Here is a 15,000-nt window from a genome sequence, read left to right as displayed (position 1 = left end):
AAAGTTGACAGGAAGAATCAGAGCTTCTGATGATGAAGAGATGAATTCGTTGAATTTCTTTATCTTCTTGAAGATACTCTATCGTTGTGTGTAGTCACTAACTTTCAGAGTCATAGAGGTTATATCTGAAAAATGTCTCCAAACACGAGCGGTGTTTAGTCAGGTCTCTTCTCTTCTGCTTTCCCTGTCCTTTTATATACGCGGGTCCAATACCCCTGAATGTTCGTGATGCACTAGAAGCGTCCAGGACTAGCATACGCAACATGACGCCATGTGGCAGACCCATTCTCAAATCATCTGGTACTCTATAGTTCTCTCCCGTCAGATGGTTGTCACAGAAGCAGAATCTCGAACTCTCGTAGAAGAACACATCGCTATTCTCGATTTACAATTACAATAACATATATGAAACAAAAAGAATTTTTTTCAAATTTTTACATCAACATTCATCAAAAAATAAGCCCTTTATCACAAGTTTTGCATGATAATATACATAAATTTAGCGTACTGTAAGGACAACGTCTTACAATGCTTCATTGTCAATTCAGCTCTCCTTTTACTCTTGTATATATATATTTTCCTGTTACCGTAAAATAATTGTTGTGTATTTTGTCATATGAAAAATCATCTTCACTTTCATCTCATGTATTATTCCTTATTGGATGTTAAACTTGGGCTTTTATATTTATCAGAAACTTAACGTAAAGAAACACAAAAGCCCAGCCAATCTCAACAGTCTGCGGCCAGTAAATCACCTGCCCAGCAGAACGCTATCTCTCTGTCCGCAAAGGACATAACTCGACTATAGTTTGTGTCTCGTACATATAACATTGACCAACTTATTTCATCTGATCCAGGAAATATTTAGCCAGAAGAAGAAGAAGAAGAAGAAGAAGAAGAAGAAGAAGAAGAATAAGTAGAGGAAGGAGGGAGGGTTACAAGGATTTTGGATGTCACGACGACTTTTTATTCCATCCTTAGAGACTCCATTTGCTCTTGAGTAGAGCCATTTGGGTGGAGCGTTTAGAGAGTTTTTATGATCTTTTCTAACTTATTCATGAACTTGTTTACAGTGTTACTTTTTACTATATCCCCTGGAAGTCTGTTCCATGTATTTGCTATTTTGTGTGTAAAGAAATTACCACAATGAGTGGTGTTGTATCTTTTCAATTCAAGTTTGTATTCATTACCTCTGGACTGATTTGTGCTAAGCGTGAATAGATTGGTGTAATCGACATTTGTTATTCCTTTAAGAATTTTGCATGTCTCATTTGACTGTCCCCTTTGTTGTCGAGTTTGTAGATTAAATAAGTTCAAATGTTTCATCTATATCCAAATTGCTCTAGTGTTAGAACTAGTTTGATGGTCCTAGCTTTTACTGCTTCCATTCAGTTATTATCCTCATGAATACTTGGAGTCCAGAATTGGACTCCGTACTATAGATGAGGTCTTACTCGTGATGTGAACAGCTGAAGTACAGAGTCCTTGTTTCTGTACTTGAATTATCTCTATATGTAACCTATTAGTTTTTGTGATATCTTTTCAACTTTTATTCTCTATTTGGTGAACCTCAAATCTTTGCTAATAATATTGCCGAGGTGTTCCTCCTGGCCCACACTTTCTATTTCATTATCCAGCAGTGAGTAATCTGTTTGTGAGTTACTAGAACCTATGTGCAAGACTTTGCACTTCCCACAGTTGAAAGGCATTTGCTATTTTCCCAACTAATCACCTAACATAATTGGATCCTTTCTTAAGACTTCTACATCTTCTGAGTTCAGAGCATTTATGCCCAGTTTAGTATTGTTGATAAATTCGGCTATTCTACTAGTTAATCTAAAATCTATGTCAGTAATGTAAATCAGAAATAGTAATGGGCCAAGGACAAATCCTTGAGGTACTCCACTAGTAAAAGCTGCCCATTCTGAGACTTCTCCATTTATTACAACTCTTTGTTTTTTGCTTGTCAATCAGTCTTCGATCCATTCAGCCCTTTTATCAAAGATGCGTTATGCTCTAACTTTAACCACTGCTTTTTTCATGGAACTCGCATTATATAAACTCAACGAATGTTTAATGAAGTTTAGTTGCATTCACATCGCCTCTTAGTTATCACCTCTCACATTACCATTAAATCTACTATAATTGATTAAAAAACTCTATTAGGCACTGAAGTTAGAAACACAGGTCTGTAGTTGCCAGGTAGTTGCCATGTGGTGCCTTTCTTTCATCGTCCGACTTTCAGAACATTTTTTAATATTGTGGGGTATTCTCTGCTTCTAGTTCTACAATCGCTCTTAGATGAATATTATCTGGACCTGGCGCCTTTGACTCACTGAGTCCTTTTATTTTCTTTTAGACATCTTCTATTGTAAAGGTTATCCTGTTTAGTGGCTGTGGCCCTTCATATTTGATAACTGGTTCGGGGAGGGTTATTGGTTCTTCCCTAGTGAATACGGTTATGAAATATTCATTCATTAGTTCGGATTTTCTCAAATGAATTTTTATAAGATTAACCCAAAATCTCTCAACGGGCTAATGTTGCTCTTGATTGGTTTTCTATTGTAAACATTTGAAATAAAATTCTTTCAGGTTCTCTCTCCAAGCTGAAGAAAGTCTTTTCTCTTCATTGATTTTGGCATTTCTTAGTTTTTATACATTGCTGTTCAACTTTTTGTGCTCAGACCCATAAAATTATGTTTCCTCTCTCTGCTTCTTATTGCATTAGCTATTTCTCTGTTGAACTATTTGTGTTTTGATGTTCCATTTGGCAAAATGTTTCTTTGTGGTATACATTTCACCCCTTTTTCTTAATATAGTTCTACAACAGAGTTCCATTGTGTATCTGTGTTCCCTGTTTCATATTTTTCTAAATTCTTGTTTTATTCCTTCAGTTGTATCCAGTTACCCCGTCTGTGGTCTGGGTTTTTTTCATATTTTTCATTTATTTTAGATGAGGAATATTTACCTGGAGCCTAACTATTTTTTTTTTCACTTTTGCCAATATTTTCGCCTATTGAGACACTGGATACTAAATTTTCTTCTATTGTTAGCACATTATCTAGTATGTTGTTTCCTCTAGTTTGGTTATCGACCGCTGATGGAGGAATTCATTGTTGACAAATTCTAGTTGCTTGTGACCTGTGTATGATGTAGAATTCATAGTGTCCCAGTTTATTGTTGTATTGAAGTCTCCCATTAGGACAGGTAGCTTATTGTTCACTTTTTGTCCAAGTTGTCTGTTGTCTGTACAGCTCCTCATCCTGTTCTTGTGATTAATGTGGTGGTCTGTATGTTACTAGTTTGGACATGTTATTTTCTAAGGTGCTAATATTTGCATCTGTCACTCTAGATTTGGTTCCTAATTCAATTTCTATTTGGTTCAGGTGATTTTTAACTTAGAGCATTACCCCTCCACTTTTTCTGTGGTTTTATGAGTTCCCTTAATTTACTAGTGTTTTATTTTCCTTTCATTGCTTCATCTAAATTTTGTGCACAATTTTCTCTATTGTTGGAGAATTTTCTAATGGTCTAGTTTGTTCTTTTCTACTGTGTTCTTTGCAGTCTTCACTAAAGTGTACTTAGTCTCTTTTGCGTAATTTTCTCTTGCCGTATAAAGTGTCCAAGGAATTCTTATTTTTTTTCGTATATGTATTGGCGTGCTACTGTATTAAGGACACATTGAGTATGAGTTGTTTTCAGATGTATTTAAATGGTACATGAATACATCTTAATAGTTTTAAGTCTTTATTCTATAAAAACAACAGAGTTAAACATCTCCATCACTGGAGGAAGCTGGGTTGGTCCAGATGACCAATTCTGGTGAAGTTTAGATATGAACTGAATAAATTATCGATATCACAGATATCGTATGCTTGGTTTACTTTAGACACGTGATGAAATTGGAAGACACCTGCATCCGGTGACGTCACAAACTTTCACACGATGAGACAATGTGTTGATGTTTAAGAAGAATGTCAATTTTCCAAGGTTTGCATAGGTTTGCATTATATGTCCTGTTTACGATTTGAATGACTACAGCAAATCCCAGGGTTAGCTCTTCCAACCAACATGACATATTACGTCATTTGTTTTAAACATGTAATATTAACTATTCTAATCATTACATAAGCTCGGCCAGCTATCTCAATTTTTTACAAAAATTTAACAACAAGCCGAAACATGGTTATTAGGTGTGACTGGACATACGTATTATTCTTTGTTTAACTTTAGCCATAATCAACTGAGGACGAATGTCCAAATAGGCATATTAAAAAATAATAACAATAATGCATACAAAAAAGATATTACCAAAGCAAAAAGAAAAATGCATGATAAAACCAAGATCATATATATGGTACATTGCTAGCAAATGATTACATGGTACCAAAAAACAAAATAAATTCTGACTTACATATGATTCGGTAACTTGATAAAGAATAATTGTTACCTTTGTCAAAAACAAAATACTCAATTTTTAGTGCACAAACACGAATTCCTGGTACGTACACGTACCATGGTTTCGTACATATATATATATATTTATATATAGGGCTGATATATTTTATTAGATGCCCATAGATTCTGTTATATATTTTATTATTATTTTTTTTTTCTCTTTTCTTTTTTAACATTCCGGCTTATATATTTTTATTAGATGCCGAGAGAAAAAATGATTTATATCCTTTTTTATTTTATTTATTTTTTAAATGTTGTTTTAAATGCATTTTTAACAATGCAAATGTAGAAAATTTCTCTAATTACATATTACTAGCGTACTAATCAGCTTTCCATACAAACATCTTCCCGACAAATTACTCCCTTAGCGAATGAGGTGGCCACTCAAACAGCTTTGAACTGGATCCAATAGGAGGTATTGTCGGGGCTATGCAACTCATTCCTTTTTAGCTGCTTGCTGTGCCGTAACCTACGCCAAACAAGGATGTTCACGGCGATAAATATCACCACCGTGAAACACAAACCAGCCAGTAGTATGGGGTGAAGAATTTCTTTATAAGTCGGTGACAGGTGGTCCTTTTCGGTAAGTTTCATCAACCGCTTTGCCACATGTCCGTTGTATGGGAGAGGAAGTGCTGGCATTGTAGAGGTCCACGTGAAGTTCGCGAAGGTAGGCTCGTTCTCTGATGATTGTCCGTAGACCAGTCACCATGGAATTCGGGGAAGTCCCGACACAACCATCTGCTGCGACGAAGATATGTGTAAAGGACGTGCATCCGTCAGGGCATGATACATTGAAGCCGTCCTTGTCGTATCGTATCCACGAGCCATTATTCAGTCTGCAATTGAACTCATTATTGTCAAAGGGATAAAGCTTATCCAGACAATTTTAACTTGTATGGGAGAGAGCACCGTCTAGCACTATACCTAACTCGCATGAATCCATTAAGTTTTTACGGAATTCAAATGAGTCAGCTGTACATATTTTTCTATCCATTGCGTCTGAACAGTGAGTTAATTGATTTAAGTCTTTAATGACCGTATATGTTTCCTTGTCTGGGGAAATCAATACGTGTCCTGTCAAACTGGATATTACTGGATTTGAGTGATTCGTCATGAAAGTCGGAAATGGTGATATCCTGTAAGATTGCCAGGCATCAGAAGAATCAAAGGGAATTGTAATCGTAATCTTGTTATTATCTACGTTTACTGTAATTAGGCTGTAATAAAATTCTAACCTATGTTCGTCTAACAAAGGAACATAGCGTAGTTTATCCCTTCCGTTCTTCAGAACTAATTTTAGGTAACGTATAGGCAACAAATGGGGCGACAATACACCTTTAGTTGCTAACGTGATAGCTTCTACATAATCCTTGGATTTCTCAATGAAATCTGTAATTCTGTTATGTATGTGATCTATCTTTGAATTATAATACGTTAATGTTGCCAACAAATCCTGTACTTCCATAATTTGAACGATATTATCTGAATGTTCATTTAATAAATCCATAATTTTACTGATTGAAGCTAACTGATTCCTTAGTTCTGACATAATCAATTCATCTTTATGAGTCAAGAACTCAATTTTCTTATTTTGATTACTAATTTTAAGACGATTGGAAATTCCTAAACCTAAACTTGCAACAGACCCAAAGATGCTTAATGCAGCATAAATGAACGGATTCCGTCTTTCTTTATGTTTGTGTAGTACAGTCCACATCAAAAGGTCATAAGCCAAAGATCCTGTCTCGCCAGTCTTATTTTTCAAGTCATCAGATAGCATCTCTGCAACTTTTAATGTTGATCCAAGCAAACTCTTAGTAGTCAAATGAAAATGTCTTCTATGCAACTCATCCAATGATGCAGAAAACCTTGAAATGCTGGTTCTTAAGCTAATGACATCATTCTCTTGAAGAAAAATTGCTTGCATATTCACTTCTACAATTAAGTTGGTTGACGTAATAAAAATGTCTTCTTGTCTTTCAACTATATTGCCATATTTAAAATATATATTTTTAGTCTTAGAACTCATCCCATACGAGAAAAATGTCTGAGCGAACAATATCACTCCCAACAACAAAAAATTCATCTTGGAAACCTGTAACGAGAAAAAATATATGTAATTACTCCTGTATTAAAAAGAAAACTTTTAATCACATAAAACAGAACAGAATTTTCCCTCACTTCTTTTCCTCTCTTTTCTTTTTAATTTCTTATGTGAGCCAATGGTACTATTCTCTCATCCGTGGGTTGGGCTACGTTTTGAATTCTAAACCTATTGGCCGTTAATGTTTCCAAAATGATAAATGGGCCTTCAAACTTAGGTGTTAGTTTATAGTTGAGCCCTTTTCTGACATTGATTTGAATATAGATGTTATCACCCACGGTATATGTTTTAGTTGGTTTTGCTATTTTATCATGATTCCTTTTCATTATGATTTGTGATTCTTCTAAATTCTTTCGAAGGATATCATATCGACTTATACTTGCATTTACACATTCTTTTAAAGGATTTGATAAATTAGTTGTAGGCGTTAATACATGGAAAGGTGTTCTAACTGGGGTACCATACAATGCTTCATGCGGTGACATTTTAATTGATATATGATATGAATGATTCAGAGTACTCAGTGCCGCCGGTATTGCAATATCCCAGTTGGGGTCTGATCCCCCTAGTGTTACCCTCAATATATTTAATATCTTCCTATTTGCTCTTTCCACTAGCCCATTCGACTCTGGGTGATATATCATGGTATTAATCTTCTTTATGTTGAGGAATTCACACAATGAGGTAAGAAAGTGATTATTAAATTCACCACCCGAGTCTGAGATTATCATGTGTGGAATTCCATGTTTACAAATGTAACACTCGTAAAACTTCCTAGCGCATTCAATCGCAGTTTTAGTTTTAAGCGCTATTAGTTCTGTATATCGAGTTAAAGCATCTATAATTACTAAGAGGTGCTTATTTCCTCTGTCTGACTCGTAAAATCCTGTTAACAAATTTAAATGTATTCTTTCAAAGGGTTGATTGGGCACAGGATAAGCTCCTAGGCTGACAGGTGTTTTCGTATGCCCTTTGTTTTCCTGACATGTGCGACAATTAGCTATGTGTCTTTCTATATCTGTAAGCATTGTATGCCAATAAAACAATGATTTGGCTTTCTGTGACATTAATGAGAACCCAGGGTGTCCATGTAATGGATTTGAATGCAACCAATTCAGGACAGTGGAAATAAGTGAGATTGGTACTTCTACCTGGTCGTTAGTTACATGTGGTGTATTGCGGGTTTTCCTTGTCACAGTCCTACACAGAATATTATCTTTGATTATATAATTCTGCTGCTTATACTTTATATATTCCTTTTCTTTATGATTGCCTTTCAAAGCATTTATAATTGTTTCTATTTTCTGATCTTTTCTTTGCTTAGTCTGTAATAATTCAGCGCTCCAGCCTAAATCTTCTTGTTCAGATATTGTTTTTACAATAGGCATGGATGTTGATATATCTATTAATTCAGCTAAAGGCTCCGTACAAGATGACACGGGGTTGCGTGATAATGCATCCGCAATGATATTTGCTTTCCCAGGTAAATACCCGATTCTTGCGCCAAAATCTTGAATGATCAAATGCCACCGAGTTCGTTTAGGGCTGTGGTTGAAGCCTTTAAAGTACTCTGTTAGTGGTTTATGGTCAGTAAGAATCTTAACGGGATAACCGTAAATTATGAACTTAAAATGCACTAGCGAATTAACAATAGCTAGTCCTTCCTTGTCTATTACTGCATACTTTCTTTCGGAAGTTCTCAATTTTCGAGAATAGAAAGCTATCGGGAAAAACTGTTTATCATATTGCTGAAGCAATACCCCTCCTACTCCTAAGTCTGAGGCGTCTGTTGCAATGAAGAATTCCTTACCGAAGTCAGGAAATTTTAAGATAGGAGAACTACACAGTTCATCTTTCAAAGTATTAAACGCCTGTTGATGTTGCTCAGACCATATGAAATCTACGCCCTTCTTCGTAAGATCAGTTAAAGGAGCGGCTATTATTGAATAGTTGCGTATAAAATGCCTGTAATATCCACTACAACCCAGAAATTGCTGTATTCCCTTGACATTAGTAGGTATGGGAAAATTACGTATAGCCGACACCTTATCATGGACTACTTTAAGACCTTGGCTTGACACCATGAAACCCAAATATATCAATTCTGTTTTGAAAAATTCACACTTACTAATCTTTACCCTTAAGTTATGTTGTCTTAATCTCTGTAGTACTAGTTCTAACTTACGTAGATGTTCTTCTAAGGTGTTGGAAAAGATTACAAGATCATCCATATAGGCATGCAATATATCCCCTAACAAGTCTCCAAACACTATGTTAATCATTCTTGTAAATGTTATAGGAGCACAACGTAAACCAAAAGGCATCCGTAAAAATTCATAATGTCCCCTGGCTGTGCTGAAGGCTGTGTATGGGATACTATCTTCTTCTAATGATATCTGGTGAAAGCCTTTAAGTAAGTCCAAACTGGTAAAATATTTATTCTGACCTAACAAAGACAAAATGTCGTCAGTACATGGTACTGGGAATCGATCAGGGATCGTTTCCTCGTTTAGACGACGAAAGTCGACGCAGATACGCCATGTTCGATCTTTTTTCGGTACAACTATTAAAGGAAAATTATAAGGGCTGTTTGATTTTCTAATGACTCCTTCCTCTAACATTTTACCTACTTCATCATTTATTTCATTCTGGAATTTCATAGGGAGTCTGTACGAGGGTACATATATAATTTTCTGCTTGTCCTTTAACCTTATTTGATGCTCGATCACATCTGTTTTTCCTAAGGATCCATCCGTAGTGGAAAAAACATCTTGATATTTAGTTAAAAGTTCAAAAATTTTCTGCTGAATTTCTTCGTCTTGAATGTCCTTACTGATTTTATTTTTAATAGATCGCAAAAGGGATTCATCAGCAACTGATTGAGAGTGATTGATTTCAGCAACGGTAAGAATACGATGTTTATAAACTTCTACATCCAAGATATGTTGATTTTTGTGAATTACTAAAGTGTTATTTAAATGATTACAGACTTCGATATTACATTGCTGATGTGAGCCTACTGTATAAATAGCTTGTGTGACAGACAATCCGTTGGTTTTCAAAGTATCGGAAAGGATTAATATTTCAGATCCCGGTAGTGTTTTCTTTATTTGCACTATTAAATTCGAAGGTATGTTTGGTTCGATAGATTGCGTGCAAGATGATATTACGGGTGAACGAGAATTCTGCTGGGTCGCGTATATTATTTCTTTATTAGTGAGACAAGTTATTGGTTCTTCAACGTACGTTACGGTTACATTTGTCGTCTCCTTTTTATCCAAAACTGACTTTAAGGTATTAGAAGACTTATAGAATTTCCCTTTGATATACACGCCGTGCTTGGCAGGAGCTAAGATAATGTTTTGATTTCCCATAGATGGGTATCCTATAATTACAGCTGGATACATATTAATGTTTTTTACAACAACAAATGTATCGGCAAACGTGCGATTACCGACTCTGAACTGAATATGAGTTATGCCTATGACGTTTAATTCATTATTTCCTATACCTGAAAGTCTAATTCCTGATTTTTCAATCGGAAAGTTCGGAAACAACAAATGATACGTCTTCAAATCCATAATATTACGTGGACTACCATAGTCAAAAAATAACGTAAAGGATTTGTGTTCTAAATTTACAGCATATAAGGTTGGCCGTAACTCATTTTGGCTTATTATTGTATGAATTCGTTGCAAATCTACGGGAGCATGCACTGTTTTACTTAATTCGGCCGTGTGTTTCATAGGAAAATCTATTGTCTCACAATTATCTTATAAAACATTAAATTGATTATTCAATACTATTGATATTGACATAAATGACCTTGACCCAACATCACTCTCTTCCCCTCTAGAGTTAACTATGTGGTATTTGCTTTGCTCTGCACATTCTGAAAATTAGACTGACCTTGCGAGGTCTGGTTTGACGGCCCAGGCTCAGCGATATTTGAAGAAGTGTTTGTTTGTTTCGGACTCTGAACTGCATTGACATTTGGTTGTTTCTTCTTATTGTTAAAATGAGGATTTTTCTTTTTATTTCCATATGGAACTGACTGTGGAATTGACTGTGTATTTCTAGGATATTGTTGTGTCTTACGCGCGTAACATTGACTATAAGAATGCGTTGCTGTGTTGTGAATTGAGCAAAATTTCGTTCTACAGCCTGCGCTTATGTGACCTTGACGTTTGCAGTTGTAACACGTCACTCCCGCTACTGGACTGTTAATTACGTTCACTGTTTGTGGTTTTGTTTCATTCTTAGCAAAAACTTGAGTTAACACGGGATCGAGATCTGGACACTTTGACATGTGTTTCTTTATCTGTTTATAGACATCCAATTCCGTACTTGCAGGCGTTAACTTCTTATCAAAGCACCGCAGTAAAGCTTCAGGCAACATAAGTGTCATGCAAGTTAAATACATTAATCGTAAAAAATCTTTCACGGAGATGTTATCGTTAGTAACCTAAGTGGAATTACCTAAAATGTCCTGATATTCGTTAAGCCTATCAGCTATGAGAGCTGCTCTCTCAATAACATTAAGCCGCTTCATAGTGGCTTGATTAAGTGTATTTCGTAACGTTAACACTACATCCAAGGCTTCCTCACCCCCATAGATCGCGCGTAACCTAACTTTGAAATCATCCCAAGTAACTGCTTCTTGAAATGAAACACCTCTTAAATACGCACTCGCATCCCCCTTAGAAAAATCTATAAAACTTTTAGCTTCTTGTAATTGTACAAAAGGATCTACGATTTGTTTGGCATTTAAATGGGCATCAACGGATGAAATCCATGACTCCACATTTTGTGGCAAGAACCCGTTGACCCGACCTTGAAAAGGAAGGATTGCTGACCTGGCATTTACAAGCATCACAATTGGAGGAGGATTAGCCTGGCCTACACCACTAGGTCCAGGGGTAGGGCTGACAGGAGGAGCCATGACTGCTGTATTTTTTTTTTCTATCTCTTTGACCCCTTTCAATTCTATCAAAATATCTATATGAGTACAGACGCCCACTGCGTAAACGCATATGTATAATAAAATTCCCCCAACACTGTTACTAATCCCAAAACATTTCCCCAAGAGTTTCTGAAAGAAAAAGGAATTAGCACAAAGGAAGAAAAATTCTAAATGAGAGTTCGGAGTTTCTTATAACAAAGTTTAGCAATTCACTCACCCCAGTAATAATCGACTAACGACTTGTGATAACTACACTTCACTGCCCAAACTGGAATGAATACAAAATATCTGTACTTAGCTTATATATGAAGTCGACACGTCCTCTCTCTCTCTCTCTCTCTCTTGATGTTTTGTTAGCGATGTCTCGTTCTAGTTTCTTGTTGAATGTAGTTCTTCCTGGATATGTCTTGCAATTGTTGAACGCCAGTCCTTGGGTTTCCTAGGATGTTGATTGAAGATTCAGGTTGTATACTAACATATGTTGATGTTAGCTTTTCCGTTGTAGCCATCCGTACTCTTAATCCACCTTTTTATGATTACTCTCTTGGCTCCTATACTTCCTGTCTCTGTCCACCCAGCCATGCTCCGCCCCTATCTAAGTTCTTAGTCTCACTTCCTTGCCGTTTGCACTTTTAAATCTCTCCTTTCTCTTATTGCTTCTTTTCTCCCATTCTCATTGTTTTCAATGCCGTTTTTTTTCCTTTAACGTCCGCATGTTTCGTGTCTCTACGCTCCTCTCCTCATCCTTATAACCTTATGTTGTCTCTACTGATACCTTCCTTTACCCTTATATCGTATTTTTATCACTGATTCATATGATTTCTACTCTGAACATTCATTACTATTAAACTCTCCTACTTCTATTCCCTTCTTTTGCTATTAGCTCTCTCGTACTCGGCTAATACTATTCACTATCGCTCCTTCTAACTCTTAAGCTTTTATTATTATTATTATTATTATTACTATCCAAGCTACAACCCTGGTTGGAAAAGCAAGATGCTATAAGCCCAGGGGCTCCAACAGGGAAAAATAGCCCAGTGAGGAAAGGAAATAAGGAAATAAATAAATGAAGAGAACAAATTAACAATATATCATTCTAAAATAAGTAACAACGTCAAAACAGACATGTCATATATAAACTATTAACAACATCAAAAACAAATATGTCATAAATAAACTATGAAAAGACTCATGTCCACCTGGTCGACAAAAAAGCATTTGCTCCAACTTTGAACTTTTGAAGTTCTACTGATTCAACCACCCGATTAGGAAGATCATTCCACAACTTGGTAACAGCTGGAATAAAACTTCTAGAATTGAATTGAATATAGGATTTAGGCATTAAGCCAAGCACTGGGTCATCAAAGGCCATTCAGCGCTATATAACGAAAATCATTCAATCATATCTGTACACTCACACCATTTAGTATCATTTTAACCTTTAATACAAATCGTAACAGTTTCATACAATAAAATCTAGATGTGAAATAAATAGGGATTAAAAGGATAAAATAAATAAATAAATAAATAAAATCAATTATAGCTCGTAATATAACCCAATACTTTGTATAAATTTTCTCAAGTTCAGGGTATTACAGTTTTCCCCCAGTATATCTCTTAAAAGTTTGTCTTGGAGTAAATGTGTCCTCCTCTGAAGATTAAAAACAGGACAATCGACTAAAATATGTTTAACATCCATTGTCACTTGACAGGTATTACAAAGAGGGGCCTGTCTCCCTTCCCCACTCTTCATTAAATAATTGTGCGTTGCATGTGTATGGCCAATACTCAGCCTAGTTATAATAATGGTATCCCTTCTACTTGTAGGATTACAAGATGACCATTTATCCACCAATGGGTGGATTTGTTTCAATTTTGTATTGGTGGTCAGTTCAGACCATCGAGCTTGCCACTTATTTTTACAGTAAAGATGAATCTCACTTTTAAGATCTTTGTAAGGAATACTCAAGGGGGATGGATTACTTAGCCCTGAAGCTTCCTTTGCTGCCTTATCTACTTGTTCATTCCCATCCACCCCAACATGGGCAGGGACCCAACAGAAGTGAACACTGATACTCTTCCTAGACTGCAGAAGTACTAACCAGTCCTGCACCTCTTGTACTACTGCGTAGTATTGAGCCTCGTGATGCAGAAGGCCCGGCTATTAGAATTAACTGCCTTCCTAGTATTACGAACAGGATAGAATTATCTAGGGAGATCTGAATGTAAAGGATGGTCAGAGTTATGAAAAATCTTATGCAACATGCATAATGAACTAATTGAACGACGGTGCCAAAGATTAATATCTAGATCAGGAATAAGAAATTTAATGACCGTAAGTTTCTGTCCAACAAATTAAGATGAGAATCAGCAGCTGAACACCAGACAGGAGAACAATACTCAAAACAAGGTAGAATGAAAGAATTAAAACACTTCTTTAGAATAGATTGATCACCGAAAATCTTGAAAGACTTTCTCAATAAGCCTATTTTTTGTGCAATTGAAGAAGACACAGACCTTATATGTTTCTCAAAAGTAAATTTACTGTCGTGAATCACACCTAAAATTTTGAAAGAGTCATACATATTTAAAGAAACATGTTGAGGAGCCACCGTCCTTGACCTACTTACAATCATACTTTGAGTTTTGTTAGGATTCAACTTCATACCCAATAATTTGCAACATGCACTAATTCTAGCTAAATCTCTATTAAGGGATTCACCAACCCTAGATCTACATTCAGGGGATGGAATTGATGTAAAGTGAGTAGCATCATCTGCATATGCAACAAGCTTGTTTTCTAGGCCAAACCACATGTCATGTGTATATAGTATGAAAAGTAATGGGGCAAGAACACTACCCTGTGGAACACCGGATATCACATTCCTATAATCACTATGGTGCCCATCAACAACAACTCTTTGAGATCTATTACTTAAAAAATCAACAATAATGCTAAGAAACGACCCACCCACTCCCAACTGTTTCAGTTTGAAAATAAGGGCCTCATGATTAACACTGTCAAAGGCAGCACTAAAATCAAGGCCAATAGACTTGGGATATTCTTTTTACCTATCCTTTTGCCTCCACTTAAACTAGTTTTGTCTCCTTCTGGTGATCTTCATCGTCCATGGGACTCTGCTATTAACGCTTTCCCTTTTACTACTAAATTCTTCATTTTCGTGGACCTAAAAAAAGTCACCCTGCCGATACTTTTCTACCCCTTGGCACGTTCAAGCCGTGTTCCGTTCGAGGACATGTGAATTGATCCTGGGTTCAATACAATTCCAAGACATTACAACGGCCCCCTCTCCGATTTGTCTTAACTTCACTTTATATAACAGGGATTTTTTTTTAATTTAACTTTGTTACTTTCACTTTTTGTAACCTTTGCTGGCTGCCTTCGTAAGATCCTGTGTCTTGCTCTTAGAGCAAGCCATTCTAAAATGAACAAACAAAAGATTAAACCGCG

This window comes from Palaemon carinicauda, chromosome 17 (genome assembly GCF_036898095.1).
Source record: "Palaemon carinicauda isolate YSFRI2023 chromosome 17, ASM3689809v2, whole genome shotgun sequence".
NCBI classification, from domain to species: domain Eukaryota; kingdom Metazoa; phylum Arthropoda; class Malacostraca; order Decapoda; family Palaemonidae; genus Palaemon; species Palaemon carinicauda.
Note: the sequence above shows the minus strand (reverse complement) of the source record.